General features: G+C 29.4%; 2 protein-coding genes across 7 annotated transcripts in view; one reads left to right on the top strand and one right to left on the bottom strand.

Moving 5' to 3' along the window:
* Positions 1–26,543, top strand: part of LOC123290869 (cAMP-specific 3',5'-cyclic phosphodiesterase) — an 815,770-nt gene that overhangs the window by 527,055 nt on the left and 262,172 nt on the right. The window contains exon 1 of one of the 6 annotated variants that reach the window (XM_044871290.1): positions 2,826–2,841. The exons of the other annotated variants lie outside the window; for them this stretch is intronic. The gene's annotated coding sequence lies outside the window, so the exon portion shown is untranslated. Of the gene's footprint in view, positions 1–2,825; positions 2,842–26,543 lie in introns of those variants that run through there. 6 annotated transcript variants of the gene reach the window in all.
* LOC123304411 (NADH-quinone oxidoreductase subunit F-like) overlaps positions 1–26,543 on the bottom strand; it is a 78,271-nt gene that overhangs the window by 19,669 nt on the left and 32,059 nt on the right. The gene's annotated exons all lie outside the window — the stretch shown is intronic.

Raw genomic sequence — 26,543 nt, 5'->3', positions numbered from 1 at the left:
CCAACTCTGTCAAGTTATTTGTCTTCAGCGACCCCAAAAACTCTCGTGTAACGAGATTAGACCGATTATATTATAAATTTCCCAAAATTTACTAATGTTATGCTTCTTAGTCAGAAGATAAGGGAAGATCAGGAACATTGCCACTTGATTAAAATATTGCCCAAATGTGAGGTTTTTGTACTTGAGAAACTTACTGTGAGGTTTAAGAACTATTTTAACTGTCTATTTGATGATTTTAATGGGGCGATAGGTTGCCTGCCCTTATTATTTTCAAAAATGTTTCATTTTGAAATATATTTACACTCGTTACTCCCCACCTCCTGTATTACCGATATAGGAGGATAAATTACAAGAAAGATCGTCAAGCATTCGGGATGTCGACAGATATGAAAGCTTAAAAGTTTGGAATAACTGTGTTTTTTTTTTTTTTTTTTTTAAATTTTTTAATTAATGATGAAAAATGCAAATTTAATATTTTGTATAATGAAATTATTAACGGGAGCATAAGAAACTATTATAATTATTATTATAATAAATAATTAAAATAGTGAAAAATAATTTTATTATTAGTGTATGACTACAAGTTTTTTTATTTTATCTCAAAATTTTTCGAACTTGCGTTCATTCTCAAGAAATTCAATTTGATTTTGATTTTTCCTTCTTCTAATAATAGTATTATTTTTTATTATTTTAATTACTTATTATAATATAGTATGTACTACCAAAAACCTATAAATTCAATTAATAATTATTATTATAAAAATATAAATTAATCATAAAATTAATCATGTTTTTCAAATTTTAAATAACAGGCTCTATGCTCTGTAATCAGAAAATACCAAAGATTAGAATCACTTACTTAATAGTTAATTGAACAGCTTGAATTATTATTACAAAGATGTAGTTTTTTCGATTGAAAAAAGTTTGAGTTTGATAGTTATGGTGTTATATCTCTAGTTATATCATGATGATGATGAATATAAGATTTCTGACGCGAATCTATAAGATTTTATCCCAACAAAAATCGTCTAACGCGCCTATAGAAGCTAACACTTCAAAAAATTACTAGTTTAGCTGCTACTCGTTTTTAAAGCAACATTATCGTCTGGATTTGCGTTATGTCCTTGTTAACCTGAAATCTAACAACTAATATTGAACTAACTGAACTGACTAATATTGATTTGTTCTTCCCATCGTTTTCGAACTTTAGACACGTCACATGTCAAGCCAAAATTAATCTAAATATTTACATGATAGATGGTTAGTTGTGGTGACTGCCGACGTAAGACCATATTGTGATAGCTCTCGCATTTTGAGAGGCTGAGACTACCACATCCGTGCACGAACTAGATACACATCCTCCGTGATTACTATCCTTCCCCCCTTTCTTAGTCGGAAGTAAAATTCAGTTACAAGTGATGGGAATAATATAAACGCACCCTATATCAATTGAAAAGAACATTTTCAATAAAATAGGTCACTGTGTATGTAAGGGCATAATATAACATTATAATATATCTTCTACAACAGTATGACGTCATTGAATTATACACACGTGATCCAATATTGAGATGCTGTAATGACGTAAATACTTAAAACTATCATGGCCGTTATGATACCGAGAGAAGTATTACATACACACATAGACATTTAAAGATACCACCGACATAACATTTACAGTAGTTCTCTCTGGTAAAGTTCAACTTTACAAGCTTCCACGAACATTATATACAACTAACTGTTATCATATCACACAATATTAATCTTCCGTAAAATAGTAAAGGATTGAACCAAGCTTATATTGATTAAAATATTGTATAGTGTATTTATATTATACTAGTATTATACTTTGGTAAATAATTCGAATTCTACCTATTTAATCTCAGTTTAAATATTAAAATTATTAATGTTATTTTCTCAATAAATTTTTATAATCAAAATAAGGACACAAAATATAACGATGTTAATATATGTGTCTTTGTTTAATAATTAACGTTATACTTTATAATATTCAATCGACTTCAATCTTTAAGTGTAAAATAAAGATTTTCAGTGCATTTGTGTATAATGTTATCTTTATTTAGTTGTTATCTCTCTTTAATATATAGTGTTTAATATTTGTGTATTTGGTATCCTTGTTACATTTATGTTTAAGTATGAAACCAATTCCACATGGTGGTTGTAAAATATTGTGTACTCTTTTTAACACACATCTAAATACTATAATGCTATTTCATTTTTCTTATAATCATATTTTATGTATAGTTATTTTTCTTCTTTTGAGAATTTCGGAAACTGTTTTTCTTCACCCTTTCAAAGAACTAGAATTACATTTTTCGTAAAAAAAATTTCATTACGATGACGTACAAAAAACTCGACAACCTTTTTTGTTTAGAATATTCAATATTTATTTTGAAAAAACATTTAGTATCTCTGTTTTTTTAAGAGATAGAAACAATAATGTGTGTGTATATGTGTTTTTTTAAAATGGAAATTAAGTCGCGTGTAAATTAATTTAATTTGTTTAGTTTTCCACACAAATATTAATTTATTTTTAAACCAATGAATTTTTATTTAATGTGAAAAAATTTTCCTCATGAAATCAACGAAGTTATACCTACACAATTTTATTGTGCCTTATTTTTAACTTAATTTGCTCAAAAAATTGATTGTGTTTTGATAATAAATTCTCTGTTTTCCAATCTTAATTTTAAATGTGATTCATATGATCATGGGTCAAGATTGGTGTTTTAAACGTAAGCGTAAAAAGCAACATGGATCATCAACATGCTGTCCTTGTCGAACAATTTTAAAACCACGAGTTTTTCCAACAAATGGAGGGTATTATATTACAGACTTTTTTTAATTTGCATACAACTTTGAATTCATTTTCTTAAGCTTTCTGCCTAGTGTTGTTCTAAATAAATTTATTTGCATGTAAAGAATGAAGCTTTGTTTGTATTTTCCATTTACAGCTTTTAGTTTTGAAAATCTGCTTTAACTAAGGTTTCTTATTTTGAATGCTTGTCTAAATGACATTGTCAACTCTTGGGTAATAAACCAAGTAGGCCACTAAACTATTATCCCATATTACCACAATAATTTTGCCATTAGAAAAGCTTTGATCAGGAAATTCTATGTGCGGTCTCATTAAATAGGGGATCAGGTTGATAAATAACGAAAATTAAACAAAAAATATGCTTTCTATATGACACATTCTGTATTTGAAAGGGCTGCATGAAGGAGCTGCACTAATCGAATATTAAATTTAAACAAGTGAATACAAACAATTGAATGAGTTAAATGTTAAAATACCATGTATAGATAGTGTTGATTAAGAAATCGTTTGTTTTTTGACGTCACGTAAGTAAAGAGAGATAGCCAGCCATACATACATGTCACACACACATGACTGATTTAAGACCCAATTGACCGATGTGGCTCATTTACGAGCTCGATCTCACTTTTTACGTATTGAGTTATCGTGTTGTCAGACGGACAGAGAGACAGACAACCGGAAATGGACTAATTAGGTGATTTTATGAACACCTATACCAAAATTTTGTTCCTAGCATTAATGTTTTTAAGCGTTACAAACTTGGGACTAAAATTAGTATACCTTGATATATTTCATATGCATGGTATAAAAACTTATGTTCCCGAGAAATATCTCGTCAGCTTCAAAAATTTCTTATCTATATGTTGGCGAATATTTTCTTTGGCTATTATCAGCCCCGGTTTAGCTATACAGGCATTGTAGGTATGTGCCTAGGGCGGCAATTTTGAAACTGTTTAAGTGTGCCGATTTATCGTATTTCTCTGCTTTTCCTTTAAAAATTACATTTTTTCCCGAGAAAATTTTTATTAGTTACTGGTGTTATGATAATAATAGCTAAAGTAAAATAAAACAGAAGTGAAAATTAAAAACTGACTGAGTTTATGGTTGAAAAAACCTGTATTGGCAGTGTCGAATACCAGACGTTGTATAGTTTTTAAAACAGACAAGTATAAAAAAAAGTTGACCTTCTGGCCGACTTTACGAGGTTTCGAAAAATATTATCTTTGCCCCCCTTTATTATTCTCCGTTAGGTTTGGTATGAAATAAGAATCAATAGACTAATTATTTGAAGCTATCTGCAAATTTTTAACCTTCTATCTTGAAAATGAAAACTTATGTTCTAGCCTAATTTGCGCCCTCAAGGATAAACAAAATGTTTACGAAAAAATGTTTCAAACCAAATTGTTTATTTTCTTTTTTTGAAGATGGTTTACAAGATGAGTGCTACGGATCTCAGACCCGATTTACCTATGTTGCTCATTTACGAACGAAAACTCATTTTTTCCTCGGTGATGAAGCTATTTATGTTTTACTCATTGTGTTTCCGGACAGACAGACGGACCTAAAGATTAACGGAAATAAAGATTAACCTAAAGATTAATTAGGTGATTTTATGAAAACGCTGTTAAAAATGAAAAAGCTATGTTATATGAAAACCAAAATTTTGTTCTCATCATCAATATTTCAAGTGTTACAAACTCGGGACTAAAATTAGTATACATTGATATATATTTCATATATACAGGGTATAATAGCAAACTGGACAATTTTCATGTTGACCTTCCCCTTTTTGACGGGCTCTTAAAAATTCTGTGTATGTTTGTATAGCTTTAAAAACTACCCTTTTATGGTAATTTTATACACGGTAAGAAATTTTTTGTGGATATTAGTATGTCAGTATCGGTGTGAACGCCGTACTGATTTGACCATTGAGAGAATAGTAACATAAGCAATAGTTATTCAGTAGGGGTCTCAGGCCCATACTGATAGGTGATTTTACCGTTTAGATAAAATTTAAAATCTTTTCTTTATTATTGATTGAGATTTTATTAAAGCAAAAAAATCATCAATATTCCCTATTGATTTGAACTTAATAATTTTATTTTTTAATTCCCTTGTTTACCTCTTAGTACAAAGTACGAGAAAAAAATTATATGTTAAATTTTCAACGAAAATACAAATTTTGAACCTCCCTGAATATATTGTGACAAATTTTGGCTTTCCATAGAGGAATTGACAACCGGGCAAATATAGGTTCAAGTCTGGTAGGAGGTTGTTGGAGATTTCAGTTTCATATCAGATTTTTTTAAAGTATTACTGTAACTTTTGCCGATCCTACATCTTTACCAAATCACAACTTGCAGACCAAATTCGTAGGTTCTTTAACAAATATTTTTTATCAAAAATCGAGAAATTTTTTCGAAAGGAAATCGAAACTGCTTATTGAAAAATAAAAGATCTATACCATTAATGTGTCAAAATTTATATTGTTTATATTTCACTGCTTCCATTACAGGCCTCCTTTGCAAGTCGGAATGTTTGATTATACAAGCTCTAGGGTCAGAAATTTATATTGAATTGTTAATTTTAAAATATTTAATTGTTTGTGAACTAGCCTTGTTTGTTCATTTTTCAAATAAAGTAAAAAATAGGTTCATTATTCTTTCCAAACAAAGGTGGTGGGAATTAATTTCGAATGGCAGCCCTTTTAAGAAGATACCGTGGTTGACAATTGAATGATATTATGGATATTTGATATATAAATGGTAGAAAATCATTTCTCATTTTTCATACAAGGAATTTTGATTTACTGTACAAAAAGAATCTTATATTTCAAATATTAGAAGTGATAAATAAGTTTTAACAAAAAAAAAACCGACTTCAAAACAAAAAAAACTATTCCAAAACAAATTAATATGCTCTAAAAAGTAAAAAAAATAACGATAATATAATGTAGTTACAATTATTGATTTTGGAGTAGGTGTCAGCCAAGAAAGCAAGTGTGACAAAGGAGCGTGGTACATTAACTTGGTTGACACCGACTCCAAAGAATAACAATAATTCTAACTGCATTATATTTTTTTTACTTTTTAGTGCATTTTAATTTGTTTTGGCAGAGTTTGTTTTATTTTGTGATTTTTAGTGATTCTGAAGTACACTAACTAATTAGTCACTTAAAAGCAAATGATCGAAATCGGTTGGCGTGATATTGAATTATTCTTCCATTTGTCGCGCATATACTTAATACAAATTTAAGACTTATATGATTTTCTCATCGATGCGTTTGTCAGAACTGAACCAAATTGAAATGGGACCACACGGGAAGCACCAGCTTTCAAATAAAAAAATCATCAAAATCGGTTCACCCAGTCGAAAGTTCGGAGGTACCAAACATTAAAAAAAAATATAGTAGATTTGAGAACCTCCTTCTTTTCTTGAATTTAAGTCGGTTGAAAATAAACATTTGGCTTAGTAAATTATTATTACTCAGGCTTAAGCAGGAGCAAATTATTGTAAATAAAACTTTTTTGTATTTGTTTTCTGGTATATACCTCCTTTGGAACGAAACAAAATAAAAGATGTACACCATAATTGACCCTTTGTATACTACTGGATGGGCTTGGTATGAAATTAAAATCCAAAGACTCACTTTATAAAAGTAATTGAAGCCAGGATTCGGATCCGAAAACCTTGGATTCATGCCAAGCTTTTTAACCAACTGGGCTATATTAGAACTATTTTTATTTTAGTCCATTTCCGGTTGTCTGCTCGTTCGGGACGTAAAAATTGAGTATCATAAAAAAATCCTTATAAAAAAATAAACACTTGTGGTTTGAAACTTTTTTTCACAAATTACCCGTGAGAACAAAACTTTGGTGTCAATTTTCTCCAAAGCTATAAAAGATGTGGGATGAAAACTTGCAGGTAGCTTTAACTGGAAAATATCGAGTTTTCAAAAACCAAATACATGGCGGTTCAAAGGCAATCATATCTGTGTTGCCTTTTTATACTCTTCTAATTTATTAAAATTAATGCATGCATTGACATTCAACACTTACTATCCAGGGTATTTCAACAATTAAGTCAGTCAATTGTTTGTTTCAATTGTTTTTTCATTTAAATTTTGTTTGTGGCACGAATTTAAATAAAAGTGTTCTTTTTGAGCAATTTTCCGAAAACCACAAAAATCATTTTACTGCAAAATCAAGGTGGCAAAATTTGAATACAACGACTTCAAATTTCTTCTTATTAACATTAAAAATGTTAAAATTGAGCAGTAAAAATTAAATGAAATAAAGGATTAGGGACTAATGACGCAATAATCAACTTGACATTACTTGATAACAGTGAATAAAACAAAATTTTCATCTTGTATTTAATCTATAAACCATGTGATATTGTGATGTATATTGTTAATATTTTCTCAAGGACGAATAATGACGATAGCGACATAAAATATATTTGACGATTTCTTGAGAGATTAACTAGATTCATATAACATGTAGAAGACATAGAGAACAGAACACGATCATTCAACAGAATATAATAAATAATATATAGAATGATAATTTACCACGGCTTCCACCAATAATTGCGATGACTGTAAAATGTTTTGATTTGTTTGAAATTGTATTCTGAATCTTTTATATTCAATACATAATTTTAAATTTTCAATAAAACATTATCTACGTATTATATTATAGTTTAATGTATTATATTATAGTTTAATGTAGAAAAGCGCTTTTATGATGAATTTTATTTTTTATAAACTGTACAATATTTGTCAGTATACAAAAAATTCCTAAAAACCCCCATCGTCGTAACACACTCATTCTTTAATTATGATTTATTTTCCATTTTTAAGTTGAATGAAAGAATTAAAGAACTATGATGCTTTAAAACAGAAGTAAAATAGATATGTTTTGTGCACTTATCTTCACCCCTCAGAAAAAGCTAATAGATTATTCCATTTTTATTATTTTAATATTAGCTGACGATATATTATTATTTCCACAACGCAACGCACCGGAAAATCGAAAAAACCGTTTTTCCAATTTTCCGGGGTTGTGTTATTAAAACTGAAATTTTTCGATTTTTGCTGATAATTTGACTACGTTTTGAGTCGATTGGTGAAAACCTCATCTTTCTAGCATGTATAGAACAGAAAGTTGTTATTTTTGAGTGGTTTTTTGCGCGCTCTCTTAACAATTAACAATCAAGCACTTACAATTCAATTAGGCCAAACATTGGCTGTTGTTGAGTAAGTAAGCTTTACGCTACAAATAAAAGTTTTATGTGTATAAACAATTTTTTCATAAGCTTTTTGAGGGATTACAAATTTCTTACTCGAAAACTGGAGGGTTTAGCGAAAAATGTCTAAGAACATTTTTTCTTAGTTTTGACCAAAATTATATAATAAAATTTTATCAAAAGCGATTCGATCAAAATTACCCATTTCTTTAAAAAAATTAGTTTATACAATATCCTACCGGGTTACCCACCGGTAAACTCCACTTTTAGGTTCAGGAGCATGTATTCAACGAGATCCTGCAAAAAAATTCTATCAGAAAATTAATTATGCTCAATGACGAATTTTGCCGGGATTAATACCACTACTCCTTTCCTTTAAGTTCACAGACAAGAAATATGTTAAATTACTAATACTTGATTTTCAATTTTATTTTAAACAATAAAGCAATAAATGGAAGCTATTGTGACTGAATATGGGAGAAAAATTTTCATCCCCTTCAAATTTGGGTTTTTACGTTTCAGAATACGTAGATTACGATTAAGTAAAAAAAAAATGTAAGGCAAATGTTTCCTGGGATTTTCTACGAAGCTTTAAGCAATGGAAAATTGGCATGTACCTTTAAGTTATTTGTATTCGATATCCAACTTCAAACCCTCCCCATCTGTTAATATGAAGAGGAGTTAAAAGGGTAAAATTCAATTTGTTATAATTAAACTTTTCTTTTCACCCCTTAATGTCATCAAATCGGATTGGTATGTAATTACGCACAATAAATCAATAGTTTGAACTGTCCTACCAAACGGGACCCCTCTACCACTTTTACGTTTTGAGAAAAGCTCAAAAGTTTAAGGGCACTAAATTAGTAAATAAGTTTCCATATAGTTTCTCTGTCTTGCTTGTGTTTATACAATTAAAAAAGTATACAATTTAGTACGAAACTATACAATTTAAAAAGTTGCATATCTGTGGGGAGCTTCTAATAGTAAGTTAATTGATACTAATATCATAACAACCACATTTGATAGTTTTAAGGGTGGTCAACTTTTTGAACAATAAAAATTTAATACTTTATAGCTCGCAGGCGAACAATTTGTCAATATAGTAGAATTAAATACCACGATTCTTGAACTAAAATTGTATATTAAGATATTTGATTTAAAAAATAAAACTAGACAACATTCAACAGACTTACATTTTAAATATTGATATTTCGATTGCAACGCAATCCTCGCCAGTAGGTAAATTTATTCATGTTTACACATTACAAAGTTAATAATATATGCAGGTGAAAACAAGCAATTGACTGCGTTAATTGTTGAAATACCCTGTATAGAAAGTGTTGAATATTAGTGTATGCATTATTTTTGATAAAAGTTTAAAAAACCAACACAATTATCGGGGCCCAGCGGCCGTCATTTTTTTGGTTTTCGAAAATTTCGAAATTTTTTTCTAGAATACTTTTTGGTTTTCGGAGAATGTTTTACAAGACCAATAGTTGAAGCTACCTGCAAAATTCCCACTCTCTATTTTTTAGTTTTGGAGAAAATGAACATCCAAGTTTTGTCCTAATTTGCCTAATTCCTTTATTTTTTATAAAAAACATTTTTTATATGTTAGCTTTTGTTCTATCTCTAACGGCTTACAAGATGGGTACTACGGATCCAAGACCCAATATACCTATGTTTCTGATTTACGAAGCTAGCCTCACTATTTACGTCCTGAGCACGCTATAAAAATTTCAGCTTGATATCTCGTTTCGTGTTTGAGTTATCGTGTCCACGGACGGGCAACCGGAAATGGGCTAATTTGTTGATTTTATGAACACCTTTACTAAAATTTTGTTCGTAGCATCAATATTTTTAGACGCTACAAACTTAAGACTTAACTTAATATACCTTGATATATATTACATATTACACAGTGTATGAACATTACTAAAAATTACAGTTACACTTGCAAAAATAAAATTTCAAAACTATCACAAAATCGAACAAATTGATTTTTCAAGTAGTTGTTCACAACAAGTTATTTAGTGAGTTTGAGAAACTCCTTTAGAGATCCTAGTTTATATCTGTGAGATTGATTAAAATGTCGTGTCGCTTGTTAAATGCGAACACATGTATGCAAGTTCGCTATAACTGACGAGAATTGAGACTGTTAGAAAAAAATTTCTAGGACAAAAATTATTTTTTTCAATAAAAATGATAATCTGAAAAATAAAATGTAATTTAGAAAATTTGCTGAATAAAATGGTTATTGTAGCTTTGAAACTTTTTAATTGGAGAATCTGGAAATTAAAGTTAGAAAAAACGAAAATTTTACTCCTGTTTTGGTACAGTAAATCTGGCATTTTGACTGGAAAAAATTACAATAGTGACTCTGAGGTTATAGATCGTTAGGGGGGAATGTAAATAACTTAAAAAAAAATTAAGAGAATTTTTTGTTCCGCTGTTTTTGAGAAAATCCAAAAAAATGGGGAAAAAAAATTTGGAATGCGTTTTTCTCGGAATCTATTGATTTAAGGGAAAAGTTTTTCAAATAAAAAATGTAGAAGACACTGTCAGCTACATTTTATGTCATTGGAGCAACGTCATACGAGCTAAATTACAAAAAGTAGGTGGCGTTAAAGTATCAAAAAAAGGGTTTTCCACGGTTTTCATTAAGAAAAAATGATTTTTTTGTAAAAGTGTAAATAAAAAAGTTGTTTGACTCAAAATTAGCTTCAACTTTTATTTAAACAATTTTTTTGTAAAACTTACCGTTTTTGAAATACAGCTTGCTAAAAAATCTGAAAGTTAAGTTTTTTAAAATTTTGAAAAGGAGTACTTGATTTCCTTTTTATTTTCTTGGTTTATTTTAAACATACATTGTTTTACTATAGCTCGGAAATGGTAAGTTTTTCATAAAAATTGTTTAAATAAAAGTTGAAGCTAATTTTGAGTCAAACAACTTTCTCATTTACACTTTTACAAAAACATCATTTTTTCTTAATGAAAATCGTGAAAAACCCTTTTTTTGATACTTTAACGCCACCTACTTTTTGTAATTTAACTCGTATGACGTTGCTCCAATGACATAAAATGTAGCTGACAGTGTCTTCTACATTTTTTATTTGAAAAACTTTTCCCTTAAACCAATAGATTCCGAGAAAAACGCATTCCAAATTTTTTTTCCCATTTTTTTGGATTTTCTCAAAAACAGCGGAACGAAAAATTCTCTTAATTTTTTTTAAAGTTATTTACATGCCACCCTAACGATCTATTACCTCAGAGTCACTATTGTAATTTTTTCCAGGTCCGGCCTTTTTTTCGTCTATATTGACTGAATCATTTGGGCATGACGATGTCCTTAATGTTGTCCGAAACCAAATACTTAATGTATGTATATTGATTCACCCTAAAAGTAAGTTAACACGAGTTTTCGTGGTTTTTTATTTTCCATTCCATTTTCGGTAGTATTAGGGTAGAAACACTACACAAATGAAACATTTTGAAAATAATAAATTTTGGCAAAAATTTATTAAATTGATCCTATATTAATAGGCGATTGGAAGAATTAAAATGCCCGCGTCATTTGAGATAAGAAAAGTTCGCACAATATTTAGGATGTTCGAAAGTACTGTTCCATGTTCGAAAGTACTGAGAGCTCTATATGTACTTTAAACTACATATCACCCTCAATTTAATAGAGTAATAAAATTGCAAATTTTTTTTTTATCGAAAGTTTTTTAAATGATAAAATGAAATGATAAAATAACATAAATTGTTTGTCTCTCAACTGGCTTTCACTATATTATAACGCAAATTTCTATAGAATCCGACTGGCTCGCAGCCTCAACGGAGGTTAATACGTCACTATCGTTTTATTTCTTCCAAAATATAACTATTTTAGATTAATAATTAATAAAAAAAATGAAATTATTAATTGTAAAAAAAATTACTTAAATATACTTTAGATGAATTATTCTTTCCTTTATATATCTATTTGAGGCAAAAAAAATACAATTCTATTCAGATTTTTATTTTATGGGTGGCTTTAGAATGTTGTTACAAAAAAATTGATATCAAAAATCAAATTAGAAGGTATAATATTTGTTTATAATTTTTTTTCTTCGTTTTTCTTGAAGCACCCTGTAGATTTAATTTATATATAGATGAATTTAATTTATATACTTATACACATGTAATATAAAAGTTAGTTTTCAAAATGGTATATAAACCTTCATATATTATTTCGATTCTATATATAAAGTAAAATCAAATTATTATATAACGTACAATAATAACATAATAATAACTCTAACATCAATGACAAAGTTCAAAATAAGCTTTATAAAATAAATACTAGAAGCTCGTTGCCGGTAGCAACACTTCATATGAAATTATTCTAATAGCATTAGCAAATCTGTTACCTTATTTAAATCACAAAATTACCTCCCTTTCATGAAATATTTAATGCTTGAAAATAAACACACATAATGATAAATTTTAGAAAAATGTGTCGACACGTTGTAATAAGAGAAAGCTCAATGAACCCCTTTTATAACCTACATCTGCATTAATAATACATGAATTTTCATTTTCTTTAACGTACAAATTTTCATAAAAAAAATACCATACATTTTTTATAAAATGAAAATCTGTTAAATATTCAGCTAATATAATTTTTTTTTTGTATACTTAATGCATGAAAAATAAATATAATTGAGTTATGTGAAAAAGCTGTGCTTGATAGTAAAAAAAGTATTGCGTATAAGTGCTGCCACGCTGTCTGTATCGGCGACGCTACGTACTAAAAAAATATGTCGTCATGTTGGGCGGTTAGTATCGTAACAATTCCATTTCGTATATCACCGTCTATATTCGGGTACTTGTATTCATTATAAAATTCTATAGTTAGTGTATGCGTTTGCCGGCAGACAGCAATGGCTCCTCATGCTAGCCAGCCAATCCGATAAATAATGTTATTATTCAAATTATATATTAATATTTGTTATGCATTAGCACTTTTAATCCAGAAAACATGTTTGAATTTTAGTAAAATTTAAGTTTTTTTATATAAAAATTGTTATATAATAATTAATATTTGTGTGTTTATATATGAAAACATACAAAAAAAAAGTGTTTATTGAAAATTTCAGTTGGTGCTTTTTAATTTAAAATATTTATTATAAATTGTTTACCAGTGTGGATTTTAAAATATAATAGTGTTTGTTGTTTATTTATTTTCGAACATATTCGATCTTTGTTTATTATTATGAAATTACTATAATGTGTGCTTTTATAAGTGCAACAGTTACAAAATTGGGTCGTGCGCAGTAATTACACATTAAAAATTGTATCTGAAATGTGCAGCTACAATCATAGTACTAGCAAATATGTATTGACCTATCTATTTCTTGTTGTTTATTGAAAGTATTTGACAAAGCTTTTTAATATTATTTTTAACATTAATATTGATAATTTATATACGTGCCAAAAAATTATGTTTTCATAGTCTTCAGGGATTTTATTTCATTAAAATAATTATTGTTTTATTTATCATTAAGAAGATTATTTTACCTTGAAAATATTATAATTAAAAGTTTTCAAGTAATTATCTTTTCAAATTGTTCATAACAATATTTTTATTTTAAATTTTTATAGTAGGAGAGATATTCATACTAAATTCTCACTATAAAGATCAATAAGTATTTTAGTTTTTAAGGTTTTATGATACATCTAAAATATTTAGATTTAATACAATCTATAATTTTGCCAAAATCCATAAAAAGATCACTTCAGATAATCCATCAAGAAAATCCATCTTAAAGTTAATTTGATCGTTATCTGTGAAACGAGTGAGTGTAGCAAAAATTTCGCTTTCATTTTAAAACTAGTTTACTACTTAAAACTTTGTTTTTTAATCATGTTAATTACAATGTTTATCTTTTTACGATGGCCCAAGTTTTTAAGATACCTAGAGAAGACAGACCTTTCTATTTATAGGAAGATGTCTCCGAAATAGTAAGCCAAATACAAAAGTTTTAGGGCTATGTAAATTTAAAAAACTTCAAAAAGAATGTATCTTTGATATGATTGCTGCTATATACTATAGGAAACGAAGCATTTAAAATGAGAATTAATAAGTATAATATGATTTTTGATGGGAACCGGCACAAAATGTTCGTATGAGAGTGTAGAACAAAATCATGTTAATTAGAAAAGTTGCTCTCACGCTTGCAAGGCGAGCCGAAATCCGACAAGCCAATTCCCCTGCGTAATTAATAAATGTGAAAAAACGAACATTGGATCTTATATTCTAAACCATTTTAGGCACTTTCTGCCTACTGATATGTTTTCTTAAACCTTTCTCATTTTTGAGATACAAAATTAGATTACCCACGTTGCAGGTTTTACCTAACTAATCCTCATTTATCTCCCTTCATAGCACTCGCAATTAAACAATGCGCACTTTAAAGACAAATTAACCACATGCCTTCCTTCTTCCCACTTAGCCCACTTATCCTTCGCCTCTCAAGCACCGAATTTACTTTCAATCCTGCTCTTGCAATTTATTATAGGCACTACTTTAGAGTGAATTAATGCTCGCAAAGGGTCTCCGCCTCCTTGATTCACCTGGCTTTGGATCCGCAGCACCCAAAAAGATGCGAATAAAAAATAAGGTAATTTTAAGATTTGTTTTTTCAATTTTCAGAGACACGGAGGTTGCGTTAAAAATTTTAAAGTCTTCAAGGTTTTCGATAAATCTAATTATATATATCATTTTTGTAGCTGTGAAAGGTGCTGCAATATGAAATTTGGTTGGAGAAATCTATCATTCTGTCACCCAATTTGTAAATATTGCAGTTTTAAGAGTAGCATTTGTTGAAAAATGATGCAAAAACTATATTTATCCTTATATTTGTCAAGTTTATTATTATTAATTAAAATAAATTTAGTTTATATCTCGTAAACGGTAAAGTAAGGCGAAAAATAAAAAAGTGAAATATTTTTTAATATTCCAAAAACATATAACTGGCTTTTTTTTGGGATTATACATACCTAACTAGCCTTATTGCTCGTTTGTCACTTATTCTCCTTCCCATGCCAATTACTCCCCCTTCCATGCAAAACACTCAAAATATATGTTACTTTTTATTATGAAACCAAATTATTTTACACTGCTCTCTTAATAAATTATAGCCTATGCGTTGTTGTGATGTATAAGCTATACTATTGTAAAGTTTCATTAAAATTTATTCAGTAGTTTCCAAAATCGTCTAGAAAAACGGACGAGTAACTGTTACTGCATGATATTATTTAAAAAGTTCCGATTATTCTTAATAATAATGGGGTTTTACCTCCGTTCATCAGACATTTATGTCTCTAACAGAGGCCACCCACATCATTATGTTTTAATCTTTATTTATTTCAAATACATTCGAATATATACAATTACATTTTCATGATGTGGATGGAGTCGGTTACTTCGTTCTTACCCAAGCGACGACAGTGTGATCAATTTACCACCCCATTAACTATTTTTGTTCACACTGCCGCTGCCTAGGTTCGAACCCGCAACCTCCCAGCCAGTGACCATAGCAAGCTAAGTCGCCTTAGCAAGCTCGGCCACTTGACCGGTATGATATTATATAGCCTGAAGCCTTCCTAAACGGCAATTTGAACCAGCCATATATATCATTCTCTAAGATGAAATGTACGCTCTCACTGGCAAAACGAAGTTCTTCTTAAAAAAAAAAAAAAAAAAGAGTATCTATGCTTACTCAAGCAAAGTATTGCGGTCGTTTGCGTCGTGTTGGGCCAACGCAGAAAAGTTTGTTGAGCAAGCAGGCGACATTTCCTCTGCATTGTATTTTTTCAGTAGGTAAATAAGGGAATTGCATTCAACTGTTTTATTTTTTTTTAAGTTTATAATTATTTTAAATATCTCACAATTGAGCGTACCCACAAAAACTATTGCGTAAAGAAGGCTCTTGACCATAATGGTAACTCATTTTTTAAGGATACAAATTTAAAAAAAATTTCCAAGGATGCGTCTCTAATTGCAAGACTCTTTTCAGATTTTAAAATTGGGAACCTAGCCCCAAAAGTAATGGCTGATTCATTGAAAGTAATAACAGAGTAGAATATGAATGTTTTTATTGAATTGAAAATATTTATTCTTACAAGCATATTAGGAGAAAGAAACCTTGACAACCTCATTTGAACTTTCTGTTTGAAATTCTAACTAACTGCATAACTTTTGGCTTTGTAATAATGAAAAAAAATATGATTTAAGGAAAATGTAATTGTAACCACGATAAGGAGAAAGCTAAGAGAAAAGGTTTCTACGAGCGTTTTTGAATCATTATTTTATAAACAAAATTAACTGTTCTATCGTATTTCATCAAAATCTTCTTTCTATCTCTAAGGAACAAATTTCGTTTAAACGTATGAAACTTTTCAGAAAGGATTATAGAGAAACAGTTTGTTCATTAAGCTTTTGAAAATAATATGTAATGTGATATTAAATAGTTTAGCTACGTTGTTTTGTTTTTCCCATACATCTATTCAAAACTTTTACAACGTATAGATATTATTTTCGTTATATTATTTTGTGTTTGAAAATCGTGTACCTTTATTTATAGTTTGATATACAATGAACGGCATTTTATCGTTGATCAAATGTGTCGTATTTAACATGCTTTTTAGCTTAGCTTAGCTTAGACCCGCAGCTTCGTTATCAGATCTTACAACTCGAAATTTCCAACTTCGTTTTACCGACTTATAAGTGTCGTACACATATTTATCTGAGAGCTGGCCGGAGTGTAAGTGGCTTGCGGTTATAGAAAATACTTAGACCGTGATACAGAAAGTTTGCTTTGTTAAATGGTAAATACATACTAAAAACTTCGTTAATCGTTAGTGGCTTGCTTTTGACGAGTCTACCAAACTTTCTCTCTTCGACTTTGTTCGAAAGTATTGCATTTTCAACTGTGCGTGGTAACGGCTATCGGATTGAAGCTATCGATCTAAAAACCCGTGACCGAGAATTTGTCGGACACTATGACCACTTGATGAAATTAATTATTTTTAAACAATTCAGCAAAAGTGATCTATATATGCATTGAAAAAGAAAAATACGGCCTTGTCTAATACCTCGAAAAATATGTTCGAGGTGTTAGACAAACAAGCTCATTGGCGCAGTATTTTTGTCGAACACAATATTTTATTATTTAATAATTGTTAATGCTGTGAAGTGTTCATAGTGTCCGCCAAATTCTCTGTTGCGTTTTTTAAGACCGAGATAACTTAACAATAATGTTATCATGCTCATTTAAAAACGCAGCATTTTTGAAAAGTAGAGATAAAGTTTGGTAGATTCGCCAAAAAAAAGCCATTCACGAAGTTTCAAGTATCTATTAAACATCTTAAAAAGCTCCATTTGTGTCCCATGGACTAATTACTAATAATTGTTAATGTTATCAAGTGGTCATAGTGTACGAAAAATTCTCTGCTGCGTTTTTTCAAAACGATAACTCAAACATGACGCCATCATGTTCATTTGAAAACTCAGCCTACTCGAAAAAAATCGTAGAGGAAAGTTTTGTAGACTCGTCAAAAGGAAGCCACTCACGATGTTTCAAGTATGTATTCATCGTTTAAAAAAAAGCGTGGTGTCTGCAAGAAGAGGTGCCCGTTACATGTGCCACGGTCTATAAAGTCATTTTTAGTTTTTGTTAATGTTAATGCACGTTAATTTTGAATAAGGACCCACAACTACTTATTGATTTACTGAAATAATATTCTGATTCGCTATTTATTTCATAATGATAAAATATTAAATTTACGAAATCAATATGATATTGCTAATTAAGTAACTTAAAGCCATATTACATAACTAGAGAAATATAAGTTACGTCTACAACCTTCGATACCAATGTCTATCTAATTTATTTACGATCTAATAGTTTTAACCACATCGACCAGATTCCATCTCTAAGTTTCCTTCAAATATACGGGTAACTGAATATTAATAATAATGAGTTTTAATATCAAATTAGAATATTTTATTTTAACTTGGATCAACATGAACTGATTTATATATTATTGAATTTGTTTAAGGTCTACCTTAAAATAAGATAAATGAATGCTAAGGAAAGCATTTTGTGAAATTTTTTTCATTGAGTATTTTATCTATTGATAACGACAAAAATTGCAGCTTCCAGCTTTATACAGGGTGGGCCTTTTTTTATCTATGCATCAAAATATCCCGTTTTGTACTTAACCAATAAAAAATAGCTTAATTTAAAAGTAATTTAATTGAAGCAAAAAACGATACGAAAGAATGCTTTAGCTAAAAGTTGCCAAGGTCAATAGACGACTTTAGTCGCATTTCTATAACTATTCTCAACATTTCCTGTCTACATGTACGTAATTTGACAGAAATTCTTCAAAGATAGAAAGGGCAGCATAATACCTGATATTTTGGTCTGCTGTTGAATTGAAGATTATGATAAAAAAAAGTTTTCAATCTTAAGATTTGTGCCATTATTAAATCGCTCTGATGGAGTTTTCGGCAGACGATATTAAATAAATTCCTAGCTGTAAAATAATTGAGTTTTTAATTGAGTTCTTCCACTATAGATAGGAAATCAACCAATTTTACAAATGTGACATTATCATTGAATTTATTTTTCAATGATGCATCACTGATATACCAAGTATATTCCAGGGGTGGCCAACTTTACTAAACCCAAGATCTTGTATTTACTTTCTAAATCCTGTGCGATCTATCAATTTCATAATTGTTGAAAGGTTAAATGAAACAGTATAGTTCAATATACAATTTTATAGTATTTCTATTTTATGAAGAGGGAAAACATAAAATTGAAAAGTATTCTTAATAACTACCTATTCCTGAACACTGTCCGCTACATTAGCAAAGTCAGGTTCGCAGTTGGAAACTTCCAACTTTATGACAGTCTGTCAGACGAGAATGGTGATTAATTTTTGTTTGAAGTACAAAAATGCTTATTCACATAAATATGTTGAACCAAAACACGAATAAAGTAGTTTTTCAAAACATTTCTTGAAATTTGTATATTTCTCGTTTGAAACCAATGGTCAAAAATCTAGACCAGAAATTGACCTTGGTTTAGAAATTTAGCATCCCAGAATAATGATTTAATTTTGAAATATCGCATGTGGTCTATTTGAAATGTATCTGCATATTATCCAAGAAACATAGACTAACATTGGCGTACTAACCTTTCATCGACGCACGTTTATGGAGTGGGTCCAGGCAAGAAATTTACTTATAATTTTGAGATTTATTTGTAACAACTAACAACTAGATAACTGATATGGGTATATATTTTAAATATTTCAATTTTGAGGACAATTGAAATATTGTTAGTTTTTATTGAAAATTGGATTCAATGAATTTTCATTAAAAGTATTCAATATGATTTTTTTTAAATATTCCAAAACATACCAATTTTTTAAATGTCATGTACATAAAATTATCTTGTATGGCATACGTCCAACACCCTTTTATCACTCATAGTTCTTAGAGAGCCAAGAATATTAAATCTTAGATATTGTGTTACGTAAGGTTTTTAAATGAGAATACTATTAAGGATGTAGGAGCATAACAACAATTTTGATTTGAAGGTTCAAAATTATCTTATAGGCAGACTTTTAATCAAAGAATATGTGGTTAAAATTTCAGCATAGGTATCCGTGCAAGTCATTGAACATCGATATAAAATACTTTGACTCTTATGGAGGAATCTCAAAAAACGACAATTTTGAAAGTTTTTGATAATTTCCACTTAGATTGAATGAAAACAAATTAAAAAAAAAAACTTTTTAATAAATTAAACATATAAGCAATGGCAATTAAAAGAAAAAAAACCAAGTATCTCCGTTCATATAAGAGATGTAAGAGCAAGGTAGATTTAGGGTTGAAATTATTTTTATCTTATTTTCAACTTTGATTATGAATTTTAGTATAACTTCATGAATGTAGTAGAAAAATAAGAATAAAATTTTTCGATATGTGTCTTGGTTTTCGAAATATCTAAAGCTGAATAATTAAACAAAATTTTCAATTTTCGGGGTTTTGAAAATAACGACAGATATCAGAAATTTTATTCTTAGTTTTCGTCTTATATCGTTAAGTTATAATATAATTTATCACCAAAATTGAAAATATATATTTTTTAAATTTATGCCCCTACTACTGTGCAGTATATCCTTAATATGACGAATTTATATTATTTTTCTTGCTTATAATTTATACAAGGATTAACATTCTGCCACCATTTGCTTTTTACATTAGCGTTAATGCTCACTAATTCGAGTGTCTAAATCAAGAATAATTTGATGAAAACGATCTTCCATATTATCGATAAGCTATTCAGATATCAAGTAATTTATGTCATGATATATAATTTGTAAACATTTTGCATTTGTAATATAAATACAATTCACTTTTCAACAGTTTACTGCTGTGTTTTAATTTAAAATTTAGTAATACGTTAAACTAAAAACGATTCAAAGCATTTCCATTTATTTTAAATGATTTGTTTAAAATGATGTATCTATTAAAATCGCATTAATTATACATCAAAACCGTATAGTGATGTTTGGTTTGGTCTTTGAAAACTATAATTAACATTGACAAAAAACAATTCAAATTATGTACACAGCTTGTACATTTTGAAAGTGTTAACTTTATGCTCCTATAATATCGTTGCTTTGTGGTATTGATCAGATAAGGGCTCATTTTAAGGATCAATAAGTGGCCTCGCAGATCTAATCCTATTATAGACTTCTAATATTCTAAGAATTGTCATTGCAATTGAAAATTCAAGCCGATTTAAACAAAAATTTCGTAGTACCTATGCCCTGACGCGCCACGCATGGTCCGCTTCTTTTATAAATTCTGAGAAAATTGTCTTATTTTCTCCTCCAATTTTAGTTCATCCATTAAGATAATATATACAAAACTTATTCATCGGAGAGAAAATCCAATTTTTATACCATGTATGTATGAAATATATCAAAGTATACTAAGTTTAGTACCAAGTTTGTAGCGCTTAAAAATATTGAAGCTACGAACTACAATTTGGTATGGGTACTCATAGAATGACCTAATTAGTCCATTTTCGATCGTCTGTCTGTCGACACAATAGCTCAAAAAATAAAGATATATCAAGCTGAAAATTTTATAACGTCCTTAGGACGTAAAAATTTAGGTCCAGTTCGTAAATGAGCAACATAGGTCAATTGAGTCTTGGGTCTGTAAGACCCATTTTGTAAACTGTAAGAGATAGAACAAAAGTTTAAATGTAAAAATGTCCCTTATAAAAAAATTAACAATTTTTGTTTGAAACTTTTTTTCGTAATCCTCACTGTCAGTTATGTGTGTGTGGTTATCTAAGAGTGGATATTTTTCTTTACTAGCGTGAGGTAAAAAAAATCGTTTGCGTCATCAACACTGTCTATACATGGTATTTCAACAATTAACTTAGTCAATTGTTTGTTTTCACTAGTTCAATTTCATTTTACGTTGTAAAAATTAATTGTCTATAATTTTTTGAGTATTTTGAATATTTTTAAAGGTATTGCGAAATATAAGTTTTCGTAAAACAATTATCATTATTTTTCATGAAAGTGATGCTACTTTTATAAATAATCTTGATTTCCAAGTGACATGATGATAACATTTTGATTGTTAGAGTATATTTTAGCATGAATTCTAGCTCAGTTTTTCAATTTTTTTTAAATGAAAAATAGTTATAATTCATTGTTTATATCAGAAAAGAGAGCCATGATTTGTATTTCGTTTGCCATTTTTACAGAAATATTAAATTTTGGTTCCAAATGATGTTCATAGATGGTGCAGGACAATTTCAGATTAAATTTAAAAATTTTTCTAATATATCTTTAAAAATTATGGCTCTTGTGCTATTCTGATGTATGAGCTATTTGATTGTTGAGTTTCATTCAAATCCATTCTGTAGTTTTTGCGTGAAAGCATAACAAACAGACAATCTTACTTTCACAATTTATAATATATCTGGACAAGGATTCCATTTAATAAAAAACATAGAAGTAAGAGATAATTCATTTTCTAGATTGGTTCAGAAAATAAATTTTCGATTAAATTATGTAAACTAAAACGTACCGACCCGGATAGTGATGACAATAATTGAAATTAACAATATGTCTATTTCATGTAATCTGTTGGTACATAACTGATCCGCTGACTATTATGTAATAACAAGTTCTATCTGCGTTATTTACGGATGACTCTCATGGATTGATTGAAAATTAGCTATATGTAATTAGAACTAGTATTTCACTTCACAATTTGGTATAAACATTAAAGTTATGAAGTTCAATTTCAATCTATTTCAAAATTTAGTTAAGCATTTTTAGTTAAGCTTTATAATAAAACGTACACCTTTTATGTTACAAAAACAACTTATTTGTGTCACTGTATAATCCAGCCACTATTTAAAAAAAATGTATACAGTGTGTTAGGTTAGGTTAGAGTGGCTGTACTGGAGTGGGACACATAGACCATAGGATTCGTTGTGATACCGAAAAAGGGTTGGTCCATCCCCAGCCATTACTCCATGAACCATTTGGATCAGTTTAATAACAGCAGGAGTGCTTTGATGTCAGCGGACTTGAGAGATCGTCAAAAAAAGGCTGGCTCAAATGAGTCTACCTTCTCGAAGCAAGAGCGAGTTAGTGACAGAGAAGATGGGACATCGCTCCTTAATTCTACTCACTGTGACAGCTTCTGTAACAGTTGTGATACACTGTCAAGTTCAGGTGTTCAGTGTGCCTGTCGCCCAGCCAGTGTCCTATAGTAGCCGGAACAATTTTGTGAGTGATACAAGATATTCGGAACGCCTACGATTGTACTCAGATCTGTCATGTAGTACCACAAGTACATTCCTCCCTTCATTCAGTTTGTTAAGTCGACACCATATGGAAAAGTTATTTATTATTTGCTGTATGAAAAAAAGTTGACGAAAAAGGAAATAATCAGGTATAAATATTTGCATTCGTATGCGAGGTTTGTCGACAGATATGTCAACTTAGCTCAGGAGTAAAGTACCTTTATTTTTTATAATATTGACAAACTTTAGAAAGTTGATTCTAACTATACAGATCGACATTTATCCTAAAAGAGTGAGTAAAAACAACAAAATACGTTTTTTCATATTAGATGGATGATATTTAATATATGATCATAGATTTCAAATTGGATCAACTTTGCTCAGTAAATATTGTCGATAGTGTAAAAATAAAGGTACTTTAAACCTCGACAAAATTAAATTGTTCGACAAACCTCGCATACAAATGTAAAAAATTGATATTTTATTATTTTATATTGCATTCTAGCCCATGCAGACCTTTTTACCAAGAGTAACATTTTTCCATAAAACAAATAATAAAAAAAGTATTCCATATGGTGCCAACTTAATTAGACACACTGTATAACGTATTTCGTAACTAGGACACTAAGCTCGAACAATAAAAGCGTACATCTATATTTTATAGTTCGATGCTGATGCATGATGGCACAGATTCGTTTATTAAAAATTGTCAAACTAATATCCTTTGTGGCATACTAAAAATAAAAAATAAAAAATCTTAAAAATAATAAAAGAGCTTTTAAAATATTTACAAATGTGTAACAATTTATTCCCTAATCCCCTTGAATATTAATATATACAAACTGTAATATTCATGATAATACATATGTCACCGGAAAATTTAAGAATCGTTAGTCTACAATAAGTCTAGATAGATTGTAAACCGATGAAAGATTGTGAATAAACAATAAGACTTATTATTATTATAAACTTACAATGACTGTTTAACTATCCGTTTACAATTTTTAACGATTTTCAACGTTAGTTTATAAAAGAATATTCTCGTTATTGTTCAATCACTGCTTAGTTTTTTTAACTCCCAGTATAGAAGTTATTGTAATGGATTTTCTAAATCGTTTTCAAGATATCTTTACGTTTCATGGTTAGGTCAAGGCTTTAACACCAATTTTCAGAAGAAGTAAGTGTACGAGACATACATAAGTAGACATTTTATTCGTCGTCGATATCGCGCGAATAAAACATGATATCGACTTCGTTGGGGTGTCGCTCGAAGTGTATTAACGGCAATATGATCCGAAATGGACATCTGTTCGACCAAGGTTATCAGACATACTTCTTACAAAAAAATTAATTTGTTTAGAAACATTTTAACTATTGCTTAGAAAAATTAGGAAATACGTAAAGAGAAAATAAGATAGAACTTACAGTTAAACAAACAATTTGTTTTGTATTATGTGAATTTTTTTCCTGATGCACTTTCAACAGCCGATCAATTAATCTTATTGGTTGTTCACAATCTACGGTTAGTTTACAATGTGACTAGATGTATTATAAACTAATGATTCTTACATTAATCCGGTGACACATACATACATGAATGTAGTTTATAGTACGAATAATAGAAGTCTACTATATTATGGTATTACATGTACAGAGTAAAAATTAGCTTGGTTGTGTTGAAAAGTTATGGCTTTCTGATAAAAAAGAGTGATGCTTCGAAACATGGACTGGAAAATCCGCGCATCTTTCGTGATGACTGTATGCATATTTTCATATCAGTCAAAGAGGTCGCTCTAAACCTGCCGTCATTACTCGCACGGATTTTTCCCTGAATGTCTCCCTAAAAGAGCTACAAGTTGACTGTTGTTGCCTGTCGATTGCATCATCTCTCGGCATTAATCCACTTGTCGAACAATGTCGAGCATGCAAGATGGAATGAAAAATTTATAAAATTTAATTATTCGTAATTCCTCTGAATCATGGAATAAAAAAATCGCTGAATAAAAAGATAAAATAAAATACATAAGCGATGGATAGTCAAGTATCTCAATGTCTATAACAATCGCACGCGAGGTGTTATTGCTTTCCGAAAGTTGGCATCAAATTTTTTTATCATATTGAGATTTTTTCAAGTAATAAGTACTGAAAATTTTCTTTACTCGTCCGTGTGGAATTTCGAAATAAAACATCATCGTGAGCGACGAATTTGTTTTAAAATAATGCTGTATTTCTTGATCGTCGAGATATAGCTCTCTTTTCCAATATCGTACCGTTTATCTTTTCCTTTTACGATTCAAAGCGATAACCAAAAATCAGCTGCTGCAACTGTTTGTAAAGGTATGATGTATCAAACTGAAGTTGCCTGAATTAAATAGCTTCAACACTTTGAGCTGAAGAAGCCCCTACCCCCCTTACTGCGATTAATGAGGACAATTTATAAAGATTGGCTTTGACCTTTATAGAAGCTCTCAAAGGATTTCTAGGACTTGAGAAAACATGAGAAATTGCATTATGGAAAATTAAATTTTGATTACCAAACAAGTGAAAATTAGTAGTTTTTCGTTTTTAGAAACTTTTGAAGCTCGCGTGAAGCTCACTAGTTGAAACTACTTACAAATTTTCTATTTTTCATAGTTTTGGTAAAAATGGATACGAAACCTTTGCCTTAATTTCCACCCTCAGGAAGAAATGAAAATATTTACGAAAAAATATTTCAAACAAAATTTTTTTATAAATGTTTATTTTTTTACATTTAAACTTTTGTTCTATTTCTTACGGTCTACAATATGGGTCCTACGGACCCAAGACCCAATTGACCTATGTATCAACAATATTTCTAATCGTTAAAAACTGCGACTGAATTTGATTTACCTTGATATGTATTTCATATTCAAATATACAGGATATATAAATATTGAACTTACTAGTAAAAATCCCAGTCGAAATAATATGCATATTCTGAGTTTTTTTCTCATTCTGTACTTATATTTATACAAGTAAACAAGAAAAGAATATATGTATACTTACCTATGATTTTTCATATTTATTTAGTAAAGTGCTTTTTCCATGTAACATAATAACGCAACATAATGTTTGTTCGATTACAAGATAAAATTAGTTTACGAAATTCTTATTTTATTTCAAAAAAATTCTAGAACTATGCTAATGTCTTGTTTATTCCCATATTTTTAACATCCTTAAATAAATACTTAAATTTATGATGGGTTCGTTTAAGATATTTTTTTCATAGAGTGAATACAATTTTATAGTCCAATCATATTAGGGTTTCATCTCGGAATCTAACAGAATAACCTGAATACTGGTACAAACTTTGAGCAAATATTTTCTCAAAAGCCACATTTGATCACGTCTCAGCGTCCTTAGATATTCAAGGTGAAAGGTCCCTTCAATCTTCCTTTTAATCGCAGGTTCTACAAATTTGGTTATTACCATTTTGAATGTACCGTGAACCGTTAATTATATATCAAGCAAGAACCATTTTGAGGAAAGTTTGGATGCGGTGTAAATAAAATCCTAGGCATTATACA

This window comes from Chrysoperla carnea, chromosome 1 (assembly GCF_905475395.1).
Source record: "Chrysoperla carnea chromosome 1, inChrCarn1.1, whole genome shotgun sequence".
NCBI classification, from domain to species: domain Eukaryota; kingdom Metazoa; phylum Arthropoda; class Insecta; order Neuroptera; family Chrysopidae; genus Chrysoperla; species Chrysoperla carnea.
Note: the sequence above shows the minus strand (reverse complement) of the source record. Positions and strands in the feature narration are given on the sequence as shown.